At 55.7% G+C, this 21732-nt stretch overlaps 1 long non-coding RNA gene across 1 annotated transcript in view; it reads left to right on the top strand.

Annotated features, from left to right (window-relative positions):
* Positions 1-36: 36 nt before the first annotated feature.
* The window catches only part of LOC144580679 (uncharacterized), a 218943-nt gene continuing 197247 nt past the window's right edge, over positions 37-21732 (top strand). The window contains exon 1 of the long non-coding RNA XR_013530644.1: positions 37-81. This is a non-coding gene — a long non-coding RNA (uncharacterized LOC144580679). The remainder of the gene's footprint in view (positions 82-21732) is intronic.

The raw sequence follows: 21732 nt of genomic DNA, 5'->3' as shown, positions 1-21732 counted from the left end.
CTGTCGTGCGCTGTGCCGATCGGGTGTCCGCACTATGTTCGGCATCAATATGGTGACCTCCCGGGAGCGGGGGACCACCAGGTTGCTTAAGGAGGGGTGAACCGGCCCAGGTTGGAAATGGAGCAGGTCAAAACTCCTATCCTGGTCAGTAGCGGGATTGCGCCTGTGAATAGCCACTGCACTCCAGCCTGGGCAACATAGTGAGACCCTCGCTCTAAAATAAATAAATAAATAAATAATAAAAAGCTTTCGAGCAGGAGTGACAGGAAGGAATGTGCACTTGGAAGAGGCGCACGCGGGTGACTTGAAGGACAAGTGTGCGGCTGGACCTTCAGCTTGGGGTCCCATCTGTTGGCCCCCCTCCAGGTCTGGCACGCCTTCTCCCCTGATTCTTCCCTCAGGGCGGGTGGCCCGCATGTGCAGTGGCCGGCCAGCGCTTGGGAGGAGTGTGCACTGTGCTTACTGGAGTGTGTGCCTGCTTACCTGAAGCGCTCTTCCCCTGCTTGTCAAATGCCCCTACGAGGTCTTAGACCAGTCGCCCTCCACAGTCCTGCCTTTGAATACACATGCGAGTCACTCACCCAACTCCTGAGGTCTTATGGGGGAATCTGCTGATCACCAGTTTGGGGATTTTTCTACCTGCTGGGAGACTGCCTTGCCCTGGTGTTGCCTGCGACCAATTATTTTTTAAATAATTATTTATTATTATTATTTTGAGACAGAGTTTTGCTCTTGTTGCCCAGGCTGGAGTGCAGTAGTGATCTCACTGCAACTTCCGCCTCCCAAGTTCAAGGGATTCTCCTGCCTCAGCCCCCCAAGTAGCTGGGATTACAGGTGCCCACCACCATGCCCAGCTAATTTTTTTGTATTTTTAGTGGAGACAGGGTTTCACCATGTTGGCCGGCTGGTCTTGAACTCCTGACGTCAGGTGATCTACCTGCCTTGGCCTCCCAAAGTGCTGGGATTACAGGCGTGAGCCACCGTGCCCGGCTGACCAATTATTCTAGAGACAGTTAACAGCCACCCAGCCAACACTGGTGGTCACCTGACATTCCTGGTTGGGAGGGCCCTCTCCTGCCCTGCCCATGTCTGACCAGCTACCTACTGTGACAGATGGAGCAATCACTCAAGAGAAGCCATCATAGCCCTTGCCTCTCCTGCATTCCAGACCCCCTCCTTAAAACCCTCCCTCCCTCCCTTCCTTCCTTCCTTCTTCCTTCCATCCTTCTTTTCTGAGACAGAATCTCCCTTTGTTGCCCAGGCTGGAGTGCAGTGGTATGAGCTCAGCTCACTGCAACCTCTGCATCCTGGGTTCAAACAATTCTCATGTCTCGGCCTCCTGAGTAGCTGGGATTACAGATGTACATGACCACACCTGGCTAATTTTTGTATTTTTAGCGGCAATGGGGTTTTGCCACGTTGACCAGGCTGGTCTCAAACTCTTGGCCTCAAGTGATCTGCCCACCTCAGCCTCCCAAAGTGCTGGGATTACAGGCATGAGCCACCGCGCCTGGCCATCCTCCCCTTTCTAGACCATATAGGGTAACTTCCTGGCGTTGCCATGGCATTTGTAAGCTGGCACGGTTCTGGCAAGAGTGTCTCTTAGCAGCGAAGGCATTATCACCAGTGTTTAAAGAGCAGCAAGGTTCACCGGAGGCCACCCTGTGGCCGTCTTGGTTTGGGTGGGTTTTATCCGCAAGGTCTTTGTCACCTGTACCTTGTGCAGACCTCCTGCCTCATCCTATGACTTTGAATACCTGACCTCCTGGGAATGCAGCTCAGTAGGTCTCAGCCTCATTTTACCCAGTGCCCATTCAAGATGGAGTCGCTCCGGTTCAAATGGGACTCAGGTTCGTCTAACATGCGGCCAGCTTGTCCTCACTCAGAAGAAACAGTGTGCTATGCTCGGGGCCAAAGGAACAGTGACCACTGGTGACCTCAGGGCAGCAGGCTTATGGAGACAGATACCGTCCCACCCTGATTTTACTGAAAGAAGCCAGAGGCCCTGGGGGACGGGATGGTCTGACCAGGGATTGTGATTACTCCAGTAGCCACCTCGGTCACAACCAGAGTGGGTGAAGGGAGACAGTCTGGGAACCCAGGGAGACACCTGTCTCCCGGTCACGCCTGGGGCCGAGCCTGAGGTCCCCAGGCCTCACCTTGGTCCAGCCCTGCCCAGGGCCGCAGGCACGGAAACCAGCACTAAATATTCTAGAGATCCAAGGTTACTTGAGAATCAGCCGGGAGCTTACAAATGGCCACAGCGGGATGTGCAGTATTCACACCACAGAAACGGTGAACTCTAAAATCAGGCTGGGCTTGGGGTGTGTTTTGTTGAGGGCGCCTGCCTGGGCCACACACCACCACTCCTTGGTCTCCAATGGCCGGCCCTGAGCCCACGCCTTCTTAAAATTATTATTATTATTACTGGAGATCCAGTCTTACTCCGTCGCTCAGGCTGGCTGGAGCGCAGTGGCACGGTCTCGGCTCACCGCGATTGTTCAAGTGATTCTCCTGCCTCAGCCTCCTGAGTAGCTGGGACCACAGACGACCACCACCACACCCGGCTAATGTTTTGTATTTTTTAGTAGAGACGGGGTTTCTCCATGTTGGCCAGGCTGGTCTAGAACTCCTGATCTCAGGTAATCCGCCCGCCTCAGCCTCCCACAGTGCTGGGATTACAGGCGTGAGCCACTGCGCCCACCGCGCCCGCTCAAGTTATCTGTTTATCTGGATCTTTGTGTTTCCCATTGAGAAGTTCCACCCTGACAAATGCTATTTTGTTCAAAAAATCCCCAGGACCAATTGGCCAAGGGCATTTTCCTTAAATAACAATTTTTTATGTGGGGCCATAGTTTATTTGCAAAAACCATGAATGAACTGTCAGTGTCTTCTTCAGTGACTGTTGGGGGACTGTTTTCCTAAGGCCCCACCCTGGACACAGACCCCGTGTCAGCCTCAGCTTTCCGGAGCAGCTGGCTTCACTCCCGGGCTCTCCCCAGGGAAGTCCCCGGAAAGGTGCGTTATTTTTCAAGAAACGGCCTCAGCTCCTGAAAACGCAACGTTTGTGAATTGAATGACAGTGACTCTTTTTGATAAAGGGAATTTCCATTCGTTGGTTTAAAAAAAAACTTTTTAACGGTCCCTATTTTTAACACTGTCAGCTGAAGCCCCAAGGTTGGCTTTGAGGGGTTCAGGGTCTAGGACATCTTTCCAGTGAAACTATTCTGCCGAAGCGCCGGGGGCTTTGTATTCATTCATTCACGCCACATTCACTCACTCATTCACCCTCATTCACTAACTCACTCACCCACATTCACTCACTCACCCACATTCACTCACTCACTCACCCACATTCACTCACTCACCCACATTCACTCACTCACATTCACTCACTCACTCACTCACCCACATTCACTCACTCACTCACCCACATTCACTCACTCACTCACCCACATTCACTCACTCACCCACATTCACTCACTCACTCACCCACATTCACTCACTCACATTCACTCACTCACCCACATTCACTCACTCACTCACCCACATTCACTCACTCACTCACCCACATTCACTCACTCACCCACATTCACTCACTCACATTCACTCACTCACTCACCCACATTCACTCACTCACTCACCCACATTCACTCACTGACCCACATTCACTCACCCACATTCACTCACTCACCTACATTCACTCACTCACTCACCCACATTCACTCACTCACCCCACATCCACTCACTCACCCACATTCACTCACCCACATTCACTCACTCACCCACATTCACTCACTCACTCACCCACATTCACTCACTCACCCACATTCACTCACTCACCCACATTCACTCACTCACCCCACATCCACTCACTCACCCACATTCACTCACCCACATTCACTCACCCACATTCACTCACTCACTCACCCACATTCACTCACCCACATTCACTCACTCACCCACATTCACTCACTCACCCCACATCCACTCACTCACCCACATTCACTCACTCACCCACATTCACTCACTCACATTCACTCACTCACCCACATTCACTCACTCACATTCACTCACTCACCCACATTCACTCACTCACCCACATTCACTCACTCACCCACATTCACTCACTCACTCACCCACATTCACTCACTCACATTCACTCACTCACTCACCCACATTCACTCACTCACTCACCCACATTCACTCACTGACCCACATTCACTCACTCACTCACCCACATTCACTCACTCACCTACATTCACTCACTCACTCACCCACATTCACTCACTCACTCACCCCACATCCACTCACCCACATTCACTCACCCACATTCACTCACTCACCCACATTCACTCACTCACCCACATTCACTCACTCACTCACCCCACATCCACTCACTCACCCACATTCACTCACCCACATTCACTCACTCACCCCACATCCACTCACTCACCCACATTCACTCACCCACATTCACTCACTCACCCACATTCACTCACTCACTCACCCCACATCCACTCACTCACCCACATTCACTCACCCACATTCACTCACTCACCCACATTCACTCACTCACTCACCCCACATCCACTCACTCACCCACATTCACTCACCCACATTCACTCACTCACCCACATTCACTCACTCACCCACATTCACTCACTCACCCACATTCACTCACTCACCCCACATCCACTCACTCACCCACATTCACTCACCCACATTCACTCACTCACTCACCCACATTCACTCACTCACTCACCCACATTCACTCACCCACATTCACTCACTCACCCACATTCACTCACCCCACATCCACTCACTCACCCACATTCACTCACTCACTCACCCACATTCACTCACTCACTCACCCACATTCACTCACTCACCCACATTCACTCACCCCACATCCACTCACTCACCCACATTCACTCACTCACTCACCCCACATCCACTCACTCATTCATCCCACATTCACTCATTCATTCACCCCACATTCACTCACCCACATTCACTCACTCACCCACATTCACTCACTCACTCACCCACATTCACTCACTCACTAACCCCACATCCACTCACTCATTCATCCCACATTCACTCATTCATTCACCCCACATTCACTCACCAGCATCCATCCATCCATTCCACATTCATCTGTCCCTGCCCAGAGGGCAGAGCTGGCAGTGAGACCTGTTCCAGGAATTGGCGGCAGAGGGCAAGAAATGCAGAAGGCAGGGAAACCAGACAATGCCGGAGTGGTGTGGGTTCCAAGAGAGGATCAAACAGGGGACTCCTCAAACTCTGTGAGTTACAGAGGTTTCTGAGGAGGTGACGTTTGTCAAACCTATGACCTTGTGTTGTCATCCTTCCTTCCATCCACCCTTCCCTCCCTCCCATACAGCCCTCCATCCTTCATCTAACCACCCGCCCATCCATCCCTCCATCTCTCCATTCATCCATCCTTCCCTCCTGTTTATTCTCCTCCCTCCCTCCCTCCTTTCCTTCTTCCAGCATCTCTCCTTCCGTCCATCCATTTATCCATCCATTCCTCCATTCATTCCTCCCTCCTGTGTATCCCACCCACCCTCCATCCATCCATCCCTCCATCCTCCATCTGCCCATCCCTCCCATCCTTCCATCCATCCCTCCCTCCATCCATCCTTCCTTCCATCCATCCATTTATCCCTTTTTCCATGCATCCCTCCCTCCATCCTTCCCCCCAGCCATCCATCCCTCCATCTCTCCATTTATCCATCCCTCCCTCCATCCAACCCTGCATCTGTCCATCCTCCATCCCTGCATCCCTCCATTCCTTGCTCCCTCCCTTCCTCCCTCCATCCCTCCTTCCATCCATTTCTCCATCCATCCATCCTTTTGTTCACTCCTGTCCTGGATGCTGGGAATGTGTGGACTGAAGAGTCCACGTCCCCTGCTGTGGCACCATACCTAGCTGGAGAGACAGACACAAGTAAGTCACCAGTCATCTCCCCAAGGGTGGGCCTGGGGCTGTCGGAGAAACCTAGAATGTTCTTCCACAGAGGCTGGGGGAGGCCAGCTGAGGAGGGGGCTCTGGAGAAAGGTTGGGGGATCGGGGCCTGTCCATGCAGAAAGCTTACCCATGGTGGGTAGGAACTTCCAAAGGTGAAGGACAGTGGGCTTTTCTTCACATTGGTGGATTACTTTTTTAAATTAACATGTCAGGCATGGTGGCTCATGCCTGTAGTCCCAGCTACCCAGGAGGCAAAGGCAGGAGGATCATTTGAGCCCAGGAGTTTGAGACCTCCCTGGGCAATATGGAAAAACTCCTCTAAAAATAAAATAAAATAAAATAAAATAATAACATCTGATTGTCCCTCGGTATCCTCCAAGGATTCGTCCCAGGACTCCTGCGCATACAGAACTTGGCAGATGCTGAGTCCCCAGGATGAAACGGCACGTGTCTGCCGAGCACCTGTGCGCGCCCTCCTGAGTCCTGTAACCCATCAGTAGAGCACTTACACCCAGCACAACGCAAACGCTGTGTCAGTATCGATACTGTATGTTTTATTTGCATTCTTTTTTATTGTTGCATTTTTAAATTTCTTTTCTTTTTCAAATGCTTTGCATCTGGGTTGATGGCCTTGGGTCTGGAGGGCCAGCTGTTCCCTCAAACCTGGAGAATGCTCACCACTTTTGCTCAGTCTGTTTCTGGATTCGGTCTGTGTCATTTTGCCTGGAACCTGGGCCTACTCCCAAGGAGGGCTCCCCCAGCCTCACGGGTGAGGGTCTGTGCTGTGGGGCACGAGGCTCATCTGCCATCCGCCCACGATTGTTCCCTAGGGCTGTGCCATGCCCAGCTGACTCCTCTACACAGGCTCTTGATTCCTTGGGCAGGTGGTGTTGGTGGGGCATACCCCAGAAAGCTGCTGTGTGGGTGCTGCTATTGCCAGGAGCCTGGGGTCCCAGGTCCCCTCTGTGACTTTTGTGAGCAGAAGGCAGATGCTCAGTCTCCCCTCATGTCACCACACCCTGCTGTCGGGAAGGGACAGGGTCTCAGATTCCTAGTGTCCCCAGGGCTTCCCTGCCAGAGGGCTGCGGCTGAATTGCTGCTGGTGTGGGTGGTGGCATGGGTGGCTCTGAGTCAATCGCCCATTTTTCTGTGAAGGGTGGAGGGGGTCAGCCTGAGCCTCTCACTCAGGTTAACCAGGAGCTTAGGAAACCCTCTTCCAGACCCTGAGGGGTCCTTTTCTGTGTCCTGACCATCCCCATAGGGTCTGCTCTGTGGTCCTGACCTCACTCAGGCCCTGCTCTAAAGCAAAGAAACAAGCTAGACCTTTTTCCTCTGAAGTGGAGATGTGAAAAAGCGAGTTTTAGAATAACATGCCTAGAATGACCCCATTAGAAACAACCGTCTGTAGGACTGGAAGGATTTGAACATGTGCAAGCAGGAGGAGGGCACCAGAGGGCTGTTCAGATGGATAATTGTGCAGGTGGGCATCCGTGCTGGTGGGCATCCGTGCAGGTGGGCATGCATGCAGGTGGGTATCCCTGCAGGTGGGCATGCGTGCAGATGGGCACCCCTGCAGGTGGGCATCCATGCAGGTGGACATCCGTGCAGGTGGGCACCCCTGCAGGTGGGCATACGTGCAGGTGGGCATACGTGCAGGTGGGTATCCCTACAGGTGGGCATGCGTGCAGGTGGGTATCCCTGCAGGTGGACATCCGTGCAGGTGGGCATACGTGCAGGTGGGTATCCCTACAGGTGGGCATACGTGCAGGTGGGTATCCCTGCAGGTGGGCATGCATGAGGGTGAGTATCTCTGCAGGTAGACATCCGTGCAGGTGGGTATCCCTACAGGTGGGCATACGTGCAGGTGGGTATCCCTGCAGGTGGGCATGCATGAGGGTGAGTATCTCTGCAGGTAGACATCCGTGCAGGTGGGCATCCCTGCAGGTGGACATCCGTGCAGGTGGGCATACGTGCAGGTGGGTATCCCTACAGGTGGGCATACGTGCAGGTGGGTATCCCTGCAGGTGGGCATGCATGAGGGTGAGTATCTCTGCAGGTAGACATCCGTGCAGGTGGGCATCCCTGCAGGTGGACATCCGTGCAGGTGGGCATACGTGCAGGTGGGTATCCCTACAGGTGGGCATACGTGCAGGTGGGTATCCCTGCAGGTGGGCATGCATGAGGGTGAGTATCTCTGCAGGTAGACATCCGTGCAGGTGGGCGTGCACACAGGTGGGCATGCATGCAGGTGGACATCCATTAGCTGTGACCCTTATAACCACTATCCCCATCCTGAGGATCCAGGGCCTCCTTCCTTGCCATATGTCCCCCACTGCCACCTCAACAGGTAACACAGGTCCTTAGCACCTGCCTCTGCCTGCCCTCCAGGTCAGCCTCCCAAGGTCGGGCCTTCTTCTTCCCTCAGCCTCACTCACCTTCCAGCAATATGGCTACATTATGGGGCCCCACCCAAAACCCACACAGCCCACTAGCTAGAGGACAAGGCAGCCAGTCAGGGCTCGCTGCTCCCTGGTCCTCCCTGGCCCTCTGAGAAGACCTTTTCTTGCCCACCCAGGTGTCCATCCACGCACCCTAGGATGCCCTCCCCTTCTGTGCCCTTGCGGCTCCCATGAGCCTCAGCCCGCTCCATCCCTGGCTCCTCAGCAAAACGTCTCCTGAGGCTCCAGCCCTTCCCCTTCCACCGTGATAGGATCTCACGGCCTCTGCAGGAGGCTCAGTCTCTCCTGGCCCTGAGGCCCAGATGAATCACCCAGGCCTGGGTTCTTCCCGGGGACAGAAGCAAGGCACTGAGGGAGGTGTCACAGGGCCTGCTTCCATGAGCATGCATGTTCACATTCTTCTCCTTGGTGGCTCCTTCCAGCCACAACAAATGTGCAGAGCTAGAAGGACAGGCCGGGTGACAGCGTGAGGGCAGGAAGGGACAGGCCAGGTGACAGTGTGAGGGCAGGAAGGGCTGTAAGCAGCTGCCCCCGGGGGGTGGGAGGCCGAAGAGAGTGGCCAGATGGACACAGACACAGACACATCCCTGCTGTGGACAGGGCTGGAAAGTGCCAACACAAAACGCCTCTGGACTTTGTCAGGTGTCCCCTGGGGTTTAAAATGGCCTGGGGTAAGAAGCTCTGGTCCAGGCGAAGTTGTGTCCTTGGACAATGACTGTGTCCAAATCACACCCCACCCCCGGGCTCTGAGTCCCCCAGTCGTGCCACGGTGGTGGCTCTTCTGCATGTGGGCCAGGTACTCCTGTTTCCCTGATGCCCAAGACAGTGGTGGGGAGGAACAAATGAATGAAAGGACAGACGAATGAACAACAGCTGCAGAATGGCGGCCTCCCTCAGCCTGGGGCTGCATGCCCACCTTCCCCATGTGTCCTCCGTTCCTAGGCCCCCAGTGGTCTCATTTTGGAAAACCCCTCCAGAAAGCCTGGGACAGAGCAGGTGTGTGGTTCAGGTGGCGGAGGAAGCCGGAAGCAACCAGGTGCCCACGCCTGGGCAGCCAGCCAGAAATGCAGTCAGACGTGACCTCTCCACAGCCTCGGGGGTGCTGGGCCCAGAGCAGAAGTGGCCAGGCGGTCCAGCCTGGGTGTCTCAGGGGCCTGGGCAGGCTCAGGCGACCTGGGTGCCAGTGAATGAGGCATGGCAGGTGATTCCCGGTCCCACTCACTGCGTATCCCTCTGGAATAGCGATTGCCGTGATCGACGTCTATAGCCTGGGCTGGGGGGGCCGCAGATGGGAGTGAGGATGTGGAAGGCGCTGGTGTGAGAGAAACCGGTTTGGGAGCAAACCCTTCCTGCTCAGCAGGGCCCAGGGGGCCTGGAGACGGGCTGGGTCTGGCCACTGACTGACAAGCTTCGTGGCAGCCGCTTTCCTGCAGGGGACACAGACCCACCCACATCAGAAAAGTGACCGCTGCACCCCCAGTCAGCCTCCTGGGACCGGGTGGCTGTCACTGCGACTTCCTGATTTGCTGGTGCGCATCTCCCGGAGGGCACACGTGCGTGGCCTCGGGCTGAACAGAGCTGCGCACAGCCTGTTATTTCGGTTTTAGAACTGCTGAGCGGGGCAGGGCCGGGGAGGGAAGCCTTCTCCCCCAGGGCGTTCCGAATCACAGGTCACTAAAACTGAGCAGGTGATTGGGTCACAGCCAGGAGACCGATTTTGTATCTAGAAGTTTCTGTTTCACAATCGCTAAGCTAGCCATGGTCAAAGATAAGTGTCAACAAGAAATCGAACAGACTTTGACACAGATGGAAAGTGAACGCCTGTTCAAGATTTCCTTCAACTCGCTGTTAGCAGAAACCGGTGAGGTGAGATGTGGCAGCCAGGCCAAAGGTGAGGTGGCAGAGGCACCTGTGGACTCGGGGTAAAGGAAGGGACCCTTCACTCACGAGGACTGGCTCTCCGGCCGGCGGGCGGGCGGCGGGAACCTGTGGCAGCCCCAGGCAGAGGCCGTCCGCGTGCTGTCCTGGCCGTCAGGCTGCTGAACAGCGGACCGCAGGCTGGGGCTGGAAACAGCAGCCACTTGTCCTTGCACAGTTCTGGAGGCCAGAGTCCAGCGTCGAGGCGTGGCAGGACTGGCTCCTGGGAGCTCGGGGAGAATCCAGTCCAGCCTCAGGCCCCTGGCATGGTTGTCAGCCCAGCTGTCCCCGAATCAAGGCTGCCGAGCTCCAGTCGCTGACTCCGTTCCCCCGGGGTTTGCCTCTGCAGGCCCCAAATCTCCCTGTGGTTCCTTCCACATGGGTGCCAGACGTCGGACTAGGGTCCTTCCACATAACCCAGGACGACCTCATCTCAAAAGCCTTAATTTAAGGGAGTGAGGCGGCTCACACCTGTAATCCCAACACTTTGGGAGGCCAAAGGCAGGTAGGTCTCCTGAGGTTAGGAGTGCGAGACCAGCCTGGCCAGTAGAGAGAAACCCTGTCTCTAACAAAAACACAAAAATTAGCTGGGCGTGGTGGCAGGTGCCTGTAATCCCAGCTATTCAGGAGGCTGAGGCAGGAGAATCACTTGAATCCAGGAGGCAGAGGTTGCAGTGAGTTGAGATCGCACCACTGCCCTCCAGCCTAGGCGACAAGAGAGAGACTCCGTCTAAAAAAAAAAAGCCTTAATTTAATGACACATATTTGGAAAACACCCTATTTCCAAATAAGCTCATGCATAGGATGAGGGCTGGGGCTCACACATAGCTTTCAGGGGCCGCTGGCAACCCCACGACCTGCGGCTGTGAGCAGGAGCTACCTGCATTGCTCTGTTGTCTGCAATTCACAGATTGGAAAATCGCTCAGCAGCAGTGCGGGGCTAAAAGAAAATGCAGAAGGGTCGTGGCTCCCACTGCGGGGCTCAGTCCTCCTTCAGGCTCTGCTGTGTGCTCTAAACCTGCTCACACTCGCTTCGCAGGGTCGCCCCTCGGCCCCCAGAGTGGCTGCCCTGTCTTTTCATACCCACTGGTCCCTGGGGGCCTGGTCAATGCTGTTTGGGCAGGAGGAGTCTGGGGCCTGGGGACTCTGCAGGGAGGGGTCTGGAGAACGGTGGAGCCAAGTGAGGGAGGCTGGGGTAGGGAAGCCTCCAGGTGCAGGCAGGGGGGCAGGGGGAGGTGGGGCGTGGGGTGGAGCCTGGGACCCAGCAATGCCAAGAGCCCACTCTGCCACCCACAGCTCTTCCCTTTCTCTCCCAGGCTTCCTGCATCCCTCTTCCCCGGTCTTCCCTTCAATACCAACATTGCAGATGTTACTCCCACCCTGAGAGCAGGCAACCCCTACAGACCTGGCCCCTTCCCTCTCCCTCCCTCCATTTCTCCCATGGGCACTGGAGCTTGCAGGGCTGTCTGCACCCGAGGGTCCCTCTCCAAACACTCCCATAACACACGCCCTCCTCACTTCCATTGGGCTCTGCTCAGAGAGACCCCCCCCCGCCATGGCCAGCACCCATGGCTGCCACACTGCGTGAGCTGAGACCCTGTCCTGTCCCACCCTCAGCTCCAGCGCCTAGAAGGGCACCTGCCCTTCAGCTGTCCCCATCTGCACTCCAGGTACTCAGCAGACAGTGCCTGCGGGTGGTCTAGGGTGCCCTCACCATCCACCTCAAGCACAGACCTGCCAGCCACACACCCAGCCCTTGGGCCTGGCTGGGGAAGTGTCTGAGTCACAGAGCCCAGCACAGGGCAGGCCCCTCCTCCACGCCTCACAGATGGCAGAGGAATGAGGAGGAGGGGGAAAGAGTGAGCAGCCCATTGCCAGAAGCCCGCAGGAAATAGGGGTCCTCAGGGAGACCAGAGCGGGTGGGGCTATGGGGGCCGGAGGCCAGCTGCTTATCGTGGAAGGCAGCTGGATGGGGCAGCGGGGTCAGGCAGAACAGGCCTGGAGAGAGGGCCCAAGGGGTGGGGACATGAAAGGAAGAGGCATTGGTTGCCCTGCGCAGAGACCAGGGCAGTTTCGGGCCTGGCTCTGGGCTGGCTTGCCCAGACCAGGGGCACCCTCCCTACAGAGCCCCCTCCCTACAGAGCCCCCTCCCATAACTGCTCTGCAGTGGGTGCCAGTGGGTGTCAGCCCTGGGCAGCGGGGATATCAGGCCTCCGCTGAGCTGATGTGGGGGTGCAGGTACAGCCCTGGAGTCCCAGCGGGCTGTGCCCCCTGTCAAGGCCTCGTCCCTGTGAGACTGCCTTTGCAAAAATTCTAGCAGCCATTATTCCAGAGGCCTCAACTTCCCCAATCACTCCTGCGGATGACACCACCATTGTAGACCCTAAGTTCGGCCTTTTGAGGTGTGTTTTCAGGTTTTTGCATTTCTGACAATGACACTCCGCCTGGACTTGGACCCACCGAACCCCAGCCCACCACAAACCCGTCCTGTGGCCCCACCCAGAAGCAGACTCCCTGGCCTGCTAAACCATCCTTGAAAAAGCGGAGCCTGCGAACTCCTGGGGAGTCGATTTGAGTAACAGCGCTGTCTCCCACGTGGCACGCCAGGCTGGTGTCCATGAAACTCTGCAGCAGTGCCTTGCTCTCAGGGAGTGGTTTTTCTGTGCAGGGGCCGGAAGAACCCAGCAGGTGTTTGCAGCTGGAGGCCCGCCCTGAGCCTCCTGCCCCTCCCCAGCGTCTGCAGAAACTGACCCAGAGCCTCTGCTGCGGGGCTCCAGGTGGTTGGTCAGGACGGGTCTGGGGCTCCCCTGCTGCGGGACTCCGGGTCGGTGGTCAGGGTGGGCCTCAGGTCTCTCTTGCTGTGGGACTCCTGGTCTGCTCCCCTGAGCCTGTGGACAGAAGCTGACTGGACCTCGGAGGAAAGCCGCAGGATTTGCAGAAAACCCGTGCGCAGGGAAAACTCAGAAAGCCCCAGGTATCGGGGCCGCTGCAATTATTTCCCGGAGCAGGACGCTTTGAGTTTGCACTGTGACCGTCCAGAGGGGGCCGTATTCCTCCCGTATCCAAAGCAGACCAGCACCGCCCCACGCACAGCTGGGCCCAGCCCAGCCCCACTCGGCCACCGAGCTCACCAAGATGAGGGCGAATGTCTCTGGCCATCGGCCTGCAAGCATTTACTGAGCGCCTACTGCATGCTCAGTGCCCACAGACCAAGAGACAAGGACAGTTCTTAGTTCAGGGAAGCCACTCCCAGGCAGGGTTCTAGGAAAGAAGGGGCCGGGACTGCCTCGGCACCTCTCTGGGCCCCAACAGGATGTGGCTGCTTGTCTCCTGGGAGAAGGGAATTGCAGGCCTCCAAACACAGGCAGCAGAGCGGGCTGGGAGAAGGAGGCTGTTTTGGCGCCTGCCGTAGGGGGAGAGGCTGGTGCAGCGGTGATAGTCAACCGAGAGGTCACAGGAGGAGCAGACGGGGACGCAGGAGAGCTCGGGAGAGACCCAGGCTGGGCGTGGCACAGCTCAGACCCTTGGTCACCCACGCAGCTTAGCCGGCATCACAGCCCACGGCCTGAGGCCACCAAGACAGACAGAGGAAGTGAGGGGAGCCGGACTGGGCCCTGCCACACGTGGAAGGGGTGGAGGAAGCAGATATCTGTGTGGGATCTCTGCCTGCTCAGTCGGCCTTGCCCACAGAGAGCTGCCTGCCAGCTGCCTCGAGCGCGTGCCCAGGTCTCCCAAAAGCATTGCTTTCTCTTCTTCCCTGGAATTTCCTAATGTCTGATGATCCCAGCTTACACTGGCCCCCTGTACTGTGGCCCCCATGAAGTTTTGTCCAGCTTGATCAAAGCAGAAAGGGGACCTGGTGGGCAGCCCAAGGGGTAGGAACCCTCTGGCTGGATTCCAGCACAGCCCCAGCCCTGCCGGGGTCTTTGTGCCAAGCCCCCGCTCTGCCAGGCTTGAAAGCTGGGCTGTGGAGCGACAGTCCTGGCCTACAGGCAGGTGTCTTAGCTGCTCAGGCCACAGCCCGGGCAACCTACACGACATACACATACCTCTCCCACTTCCAGAGGCTTGGCGTCCACAGCAACTGCAGAAGAATAAATTTCTGGTTTGTTTGTTTGAGACAGTCTCGCTCTGTCACCCAGGATGGAGCACAGTGGTGCAATCTCGGCCCACCGCAACCTCCGCCTCCCAGGTTCAAGTGATTCTTGTGCCCCAGCCTCCGGAGTAGCTGGGATGGCAGGCACCGCCACCACGCCCAGCTAACTTTTTGTATTTTTAGAAGAGACGGGGTTTCACGTGCAGTGGCATGATCTCAGCTCACTACAACTTCTGCCTTCTGGGTTCAAGCGATTCTCCTGCCTCAGCCTCCCTAATGGCTGGAACTACAGGTGCCCGCCACCACGCCTGGTTAATGTTTTGTATTTCATTTTCTTTCTCTTTTTCTTTTTATTTATTTATTTGTTTTTTCTTTTTTTGAGATGGAGTCTTGCTCTGTCGCCAGGCTGGAGCGCAGTGGCACAATCTCGGTTCACTGCAACCTCTGTCTCCTGGGTTCAAGCGATTCTTCCACCTCAGCCTCCTGAGTAGCTGGGACCACAGGTGGGTGCCACCACACTGGAATAGTTTCTGTATTTTTAGTAGAGACGGAGTTTCACCATGTTGGCTGGGATGGTCTGGATCTCTTGACCTAGTGATCTGCCCGCCTCGGCCTCCCAAAGTGCTGGAATTATAGGTTTGAGCCACTGTGCCCGGCTGAATGTTTTGTATTTTTAGTAGAGACAGGGTTTCACCATGTTAGCCAGGCTAGTCTCGATCTCCTGACCTCGTGATCCACCCACCTTGGCCTCCCAAAGTGCTGGGATCACAGGCATGAGCCATGGTACCCAGCCTTATTTATTTATTTATTTATTTTTATTTTATTTTATTTTATTTTATTTTTTGAGAGGGAGTTTCGCTCTTGTTACCCAGGCTGGAGTGCAATGGCACGATCTCAGCTCACCGCAACCTCCGCCTCCTGGGTTCAGGCAATTCTCCTGCCTCAGCCTCCTGAGTAGCTGGGATTACAGGCACATGCCACTGTGCCCAGCTAATTTTTTGTATTTTTAGTAGAGACCGGGTTTCACCATGTTGACCAGGATGGTCTCGATCTCTTGACCTCGTGATCCACCCGCCTCGGCCTCCCAAAGTGCTGAGATTACAGGCTTGAGCCACCACGCCCGGCCTTATTTATTCATTTTTTAGACACAGGGTCTCACTCTGTCACCCAGGCTGGAGTACAGCGGTGCCATCACAGCTCACTGCAAATGGCATCTCTTGGGCTCAAGTGATCCACCCACCTCAGCCTCCTCCTCAAGTGCCGGGGTTCCAAGCATGAGCCGCCGCATCCAGGTGCCCTGGCCATGCCTGTATTTTTTCCTGCCCTGTTTCAATAATATCCTTGTTTCCCCACCATCCATCATGTCAGGGGTATTAGCTTCCCACGGCTGCCACAACAAAGTGCCACACACTGAAGACAAGGGCAGTGGGGGAGGGGGAGGGGGAGCCTTAAAACAACAGAAATTGGCTGGACCAGGTGGCTCACACCTGCAATCCCAGCACTTTGGGAGCCTGAGGTAGGAGGATCATCTGAGGTCAGGAGTTCAAGACCAGCCTGGCCAACATGGTGAAACCCTGTCTCTACTATAAATACAAAAATGGGCGTGGTGGCGCATGCCTGTAGTCCCAGCTACATGGGAGGCTGAGGCAGGAGAATCGCTTGAACGAGGGAGGCGGAGGTTGCAGTGAACTGAGATTGTGCCACTGCGCTCCAGCCTGGGCGACAGAGTGAGCTCCATTTCCAAAAGAAAGAAGAAAAGTCATTACATTGAGAGGGCGGGGGGAGGAAATGTGTTTGTAAAAGAGTTAAAATGTAACCATGTGTTGCAGGAAGCCGATGGGTACATTGTAAAATGATAAACAGAGAAGCTGCCTGTGGTCGCCACTTTCCCCTCTGCTGCAATGTCCCCTCCCCAGTCCCTGAGCCCTTGGCGGGTTGGAACTACTGTACACCAGGTGCCTGCCCCAGCAACCTGGTGGGTCTCAGAATGAGACATGCCGCTCACCAGCCCTCCTGGTACCTTGGGGGCCAGAGTGGATGAGGAGCCCTGTCCCTGAACAGGCCGGGGCCCTTTCACCAGGCCCGCATGCCGCTGGGACCGCAGGTGAGGGGAAGGTCTCAGGAGGTGACACTGTTGGAGCCAATGGCCTTGAGACTGGTGCCAGGCTGCGGAGAGAAGTGTGTCCTCAGCAGACCTCGGCAGCACTGACGCAGACGATTGCCTGTGGGAGCCTTGGTCATGGCTCTGCCCTAGGGGTGAATTATGAGAAGACCAATTCTAGAAAATTTGAGGAAGAAACAGCAAGTTCTGTTGATTAAACTATGAACGAGCTAAAACATCTGTAAACGGATCCTGTTTTCCTCCTTGGATGTTTCTGTGACTCTGGGAGTTGAATATATGGATTCAAACCAAACCTGAGCCACTACCCCAGGACAGAACACAGGGGTCCCCCATGGGCACGAGGAGCTGGAGGACCTGAGGCTGGTCCACTGCCAGGCGGGTGCCATGAGGGGCGTCTCCCCGGAGGCTGCCTCCACTCCAGGGTTTCAGCCGCAGGGGTGGGGAGGGAGGCCACTCGTGGGAGGCCCTGGATTCTACGGGCAGCAAAGCCGTGTGTGCTGTTAACAGGCCAGCCACGAGGTCCCCACTGCACTGCATGACCGGGATCAGCTCATCTGTGGTTCAGCAAAGGACAACCCGCCTGCTCCCTGAGTGACAGGTCTGGCCATGAGTGACAAGCTTGCATAGGCGTCCAAGGCCTCCACAGTGCATGTGGAACTGGTACTCTGTGTCCCCCCACCGCCCCCCCCCCAACCCGAGGAGGATGGGGACCATCTTGGACAAACGTCTTTCAAGGCATGCATCCTCCCACCGGGAAGCCAGACAAGGCTAAAGCTGGGCCTTCCCCAGGCCTGAAAGAGGAAGCCAGGCTCCACGGCTTGAGCTCCCGACTCTGGCGTCACCGAGGCGCATACCCCCGTGTCGTGGCTGTTGTATCTCAACAGCAGAGAAGGACGCACGTGGGCCTGTGACCCAGCAGATGGGGCCCTGGGGGACCAGCCTGGAATGCCATTCATACCCTCCAGCCAGGCCCCAGCCACCCATCCCTTAGAACAGGGCTCTGCTCTCAGCACCAGGGCGTCTTTGCCCGGGGCCGTCCTGTGCGGGGAGGGTACTCAGCATCGCCCTGGACTCCACCCGCCCGGTGCCTGCGGCACCCCTGCCCTGAGGCATGACAACAAAGTATGTCTCCAGGCACTGCCGGGATCACCTGCAGGGTAAAATCGCCCCTGAGTGAAAGCTGCCACTTTAGGAGTGATATTCACCAACCCGTCACCACCAAGTCTGAAAGGCTGGAAGCTGCGTGGGTAAACACCGGGACCGGAATTCTCCACAAATGCGGCCAGTGGGCAAAACTGCCGGCAGTTGAAATTCCGTTCTGTCTTTATTACCAATGCAGAGGAGAGGCCCCCCCAGGAAGGGCTCAGGTCCCACGGGAGCGTCCAACCAAGCATCTCATGATTGATGACACGCTACAGAACCAGAGCTCTGTTTGCACAGGATCTTAGTGCGCTCAGTACGTTTTTAGACTAGACCGCTTTTGCTATTGGAAAGGTTGGATCTAAAAGTTTATCCTGGAAGTGGGATCTTTCTTGCACCTATTTTTGCTCTTTCGATTGTGTGTGTATGTGTGTGTGTGTGTGTGTGTGTGTATTGTATGAATCTTTTGTAAGACGGCGTTGAATGTCCCAGATCATAAATAAGGTGTTGATGCCACTTCTGTGAGTGGACCAGGCACACGGCCAGGTTTTATTTCTATGTGACCAAGAGCGCCCATTCCGTGAAAGCCAACTCATGGCTTCTTCTTGGCAGAGGCAACTTACAAAAAAGAAAAAATGAAAGACGGCTCAATGATCATGGTTAGACTGGATCAGAAATAAATAGCAGGCGCAGTGGCTCACACCTCTAATCCCAGCACTTTGGGAGGCTGAGGTGGGCAGATCATAAGGTGAGGAACTTGAAACCAGCCTGACCAACATGATGAAACCCCGTCTCTAGTAAAAACACAAAAATTAACTGGGCACGGTGGCATATGCCTGTAATCCCTGCTACTTGGGAGGCTGAGGCAGGAGAATCGCTTTAACCTGGCGGGTGGAGGTTGCAGTGAGCCAAGATTGCGCCACTGCACTCCAGCCTGGGCAACAAGAGCAAAACTCCATCTCAAAAATAAATAAACAAAAGAAACAAAATAAATAGATACGTAAGAGCGCATCTGCTCGCGGCTCCTGGGCTCCCTGTGCAGGGCGGGGGCTTCCTGGCTGGGGCCATCCCCCTTCTGGCAGGGGTCTTCGGCTCTCAGTCAAGCTCAGGATGTGCATGGGCACTGGTCAGGGTCAGGAAGGCCATCGCTCAAGACAACGTCTGTCCCAAGAGTACACACAGCATTTTAATATTTGTTTTATGACCATCATGGTTTACTCATTTCCTAGGAGGAAGCAGCAGGAATGATAACAATTGAAACCCATCACGAAGAGCCACAGAGAACCACACTCCGAGGGCGTCTTGTGATCTGAACCCATCATGAAGAGCCAGAGAGAACCACACTCAGAGGGCGTCTTGTGATCTAAACACATCACGAAGAGCCACAGAGAACCACACTCCGAGGGCATCTTGTGATCTGAACCCATCATGAAGAGCCACAGAGAACCACACTCCGAGGGCATCTTGTGATCTAAACACATCACGAAGAGCCACAGAGAACCACACTCCGAGGGCGTCTTGTGATCTAAACACATCACGAAGAGCCACAGAGAACCACACTCTGAGGGCATCTTGTGATCTGAACCCATCATGAAGAGCCACAGAGAACCACACTCAGAGGGCGTCTCGTGATCTAAACACATCACGAAGAGCCACAGAGAACCACACTCCGAGGGCATCTTGTGATCTGAACCCATCATGAAGAGCCACAGAGAACCACACTCCGAGGGCATCTTGTGATCTAAACACATCACGAAGAGCCACAGAGAACCACACTCTGAGGGCATCTTGTGATCTGAACCCATCATGAAGAGCCACAGAGAACCACACTCAGAGGGCATCTTGTGATCTGAAAGGAAAGAAAATGTGCAGCTCTGGTTTTCCTGGCTCCATCCGGCCAGCAACACGGCTGAGTGGGTGCCCGTGAAGCCCACCCGGCGGTGAGCCAGACGCTGGCCCCGTGGCGAGCACTATGGGTTTGGGAAGGTGAGCCCACCTTGTCCTGGAAGTTCAGCGAGCCGGTGCGTCCCCCTTGTCCCCGAGCCTGGCTCAGACAGGCTGCAAAGCACTCGGCGTGGCTTGGGCTTCCTCTTCTGGGAACCCCTGAACTCCAGGGCCATGGGCTTCTCCTCCCCACCGGTGCAGACCCCAGCTCTCAGCCTCTTCCCCAAGCATCACCCTGTCCGCGGGAAGAGGCCGGGAGCCCAGCTGCACAGCGTGGACCGACGCGGCCGCCAGCAGGGAGACCAATGTTGAAACATCCTCCGTGACACTATCCAAATGGCCCTCTTACTCTTCTAAGTAGCAAAATAAATACCAGCAGCAAGGCTCTGGATGGAGAGCACTTCACTTGCTCACATATTTCTGCAAGCTGTTTCCTAGGAGACTGCTAAAGAATTGCTTCTTGTTTTGGTTTGGCTCTTGTTGAACACGGTCTCGTTAGGCGAGGTTCTGTAACCAGCACACAACTGCCTGGCGTTATGCTGCCGAAGCGTGTGTGCTTCATGGGCGTGGTGATGACAGCTGTGGCTCCAGAGGCTGCACTGGCTGACTCCCCAGTGGCTTCAGGAACACACCTTCCTTCTCCTGCAGCCCTGGAGGTCAGAAGCTCCCATCCAGGTGTCGGCCGGACCCCGCTCCTCCTGGAGGCGCTAGGGGAGCACCCCTGTCCCTCTCCCCGCATCTGGGCCCCGTGTCCCTCTCCCCGCATCTGGGCCCCGTGTCCCTCTCCCCGCATCTGGGCCCCGTGTCCCTCTCCCCACATCTGGGCCCCATGTCCCTCTGCCTGCATCTGGGCTCTGCTGTCCCATTGGCTCAGGCCCACCTCCAGCTTCAAAGTCAGCAGCCTCTCCTCCCCTCTGACCTTGGCTTCCTCTGCTGACTCCAACCCCCTGCCTTCCTCTCATAAGGACCCTGTGGTAACCTGGCTCCCACCCAGCTAATCCAGGCGTGCACCTCCATGGCCAGCTCCTTCATTTGTGATTATTATTATTATTTTTGAGATGGAGTCTTGCTCTTGTTGCCCAGGCTGGAGTGCAATGGTGTGATCTCTGCTCACCACAACCTCCACCTCCTGGGTTTAAGCGATTCTCCTGCCTCAGCCTCCCGAGTTGCTGGGACTACAGGCACGCACCACACCTGACCAATTTTGTATTTTTAATAGAGTTGGGTTTCTCCATGTTTGTCAGGCTGGTCTCGGACTCCTGACCTCAGGTGATCCACCCATCTCAGCCTCCCAAAGTGCTGGGATTACAGGCGTGAGCCACCACACCCGGCCCTGGGGGTGAGGATGTGGCATCCTGGGGAAGCCACAGGCAGCCTGCACAAGTAGACTGTGGGCTCACAGCAGGGCTCTCAAGTGAAACACGGACGCCGTTGAAATAAACAAAGAGAGCAGAGGGGACCCCTCAGAGGCGCAGCAAGACAGTTAGATGTGGCCAGCTCGGGGGGCCCCTCAGAGGCGCAGCAAGACAGTTAGATGTGGCCATCTCGGGGGACCCCCTCAGAGGCGCAGCAAGACGGTTAGATGTGGCCAGCTCGGGGGCAGCCCCAGACCAAGGAGGAGCAAGGAAAACAGAGCGTCTTTTTGTTGTAAGCTCTTCAGATTTCTTGGGGTTTTGTTCTTTTAAACTGAGGGATGGATGGATGGATGGATGGATGGATGGATGGATGGATGAATTGAGACAGGATCTCGCTCTGTCCTCCAGGCTAGAGTGCAGTGATGTGATCACAGCTCCCCGTAGCCTCCTGAGTAGTTGGGACCACAGCCCCGTGCCACCACACCATGGCTAATTTTTTATTTTTATGTCTATAGAGATGGGATCTTGCTATGTTGCCCAGGCTGGTCTGGAACACCTGGGCTCGAGTCATCCTCTGGCCTTGGCCTCCCAGAGTGCTGGGATTACAGGCATGAGCCACCACGCCCAGCCGGCCTGTATTTTTAAAACAGATAATGGTGGCTATCAAATCACTAGGGTTTTTAACAGATTTGAAGAGTGACTTG

This window comes from Callithrix jacchus, chromosome 21 (assembly GCF_049354715.1).
Source record: "Callithrix jacchus isolate 240 chromosome 21, calJac240_pri, whole genome shotgun sequence".
NCBI classification, from domain to species: domain Eukaryota; kingdom Metazoa; phylum Chordata; class Mammalia; order Primates; family Cebidae; genus Callithrix; species Callithrix jacchus.
The sequence above is the reverse complement of the archived record's forward strand: the minus strand, read 5'-3'. Positions and strand labels throughout refer to the sequence as shown.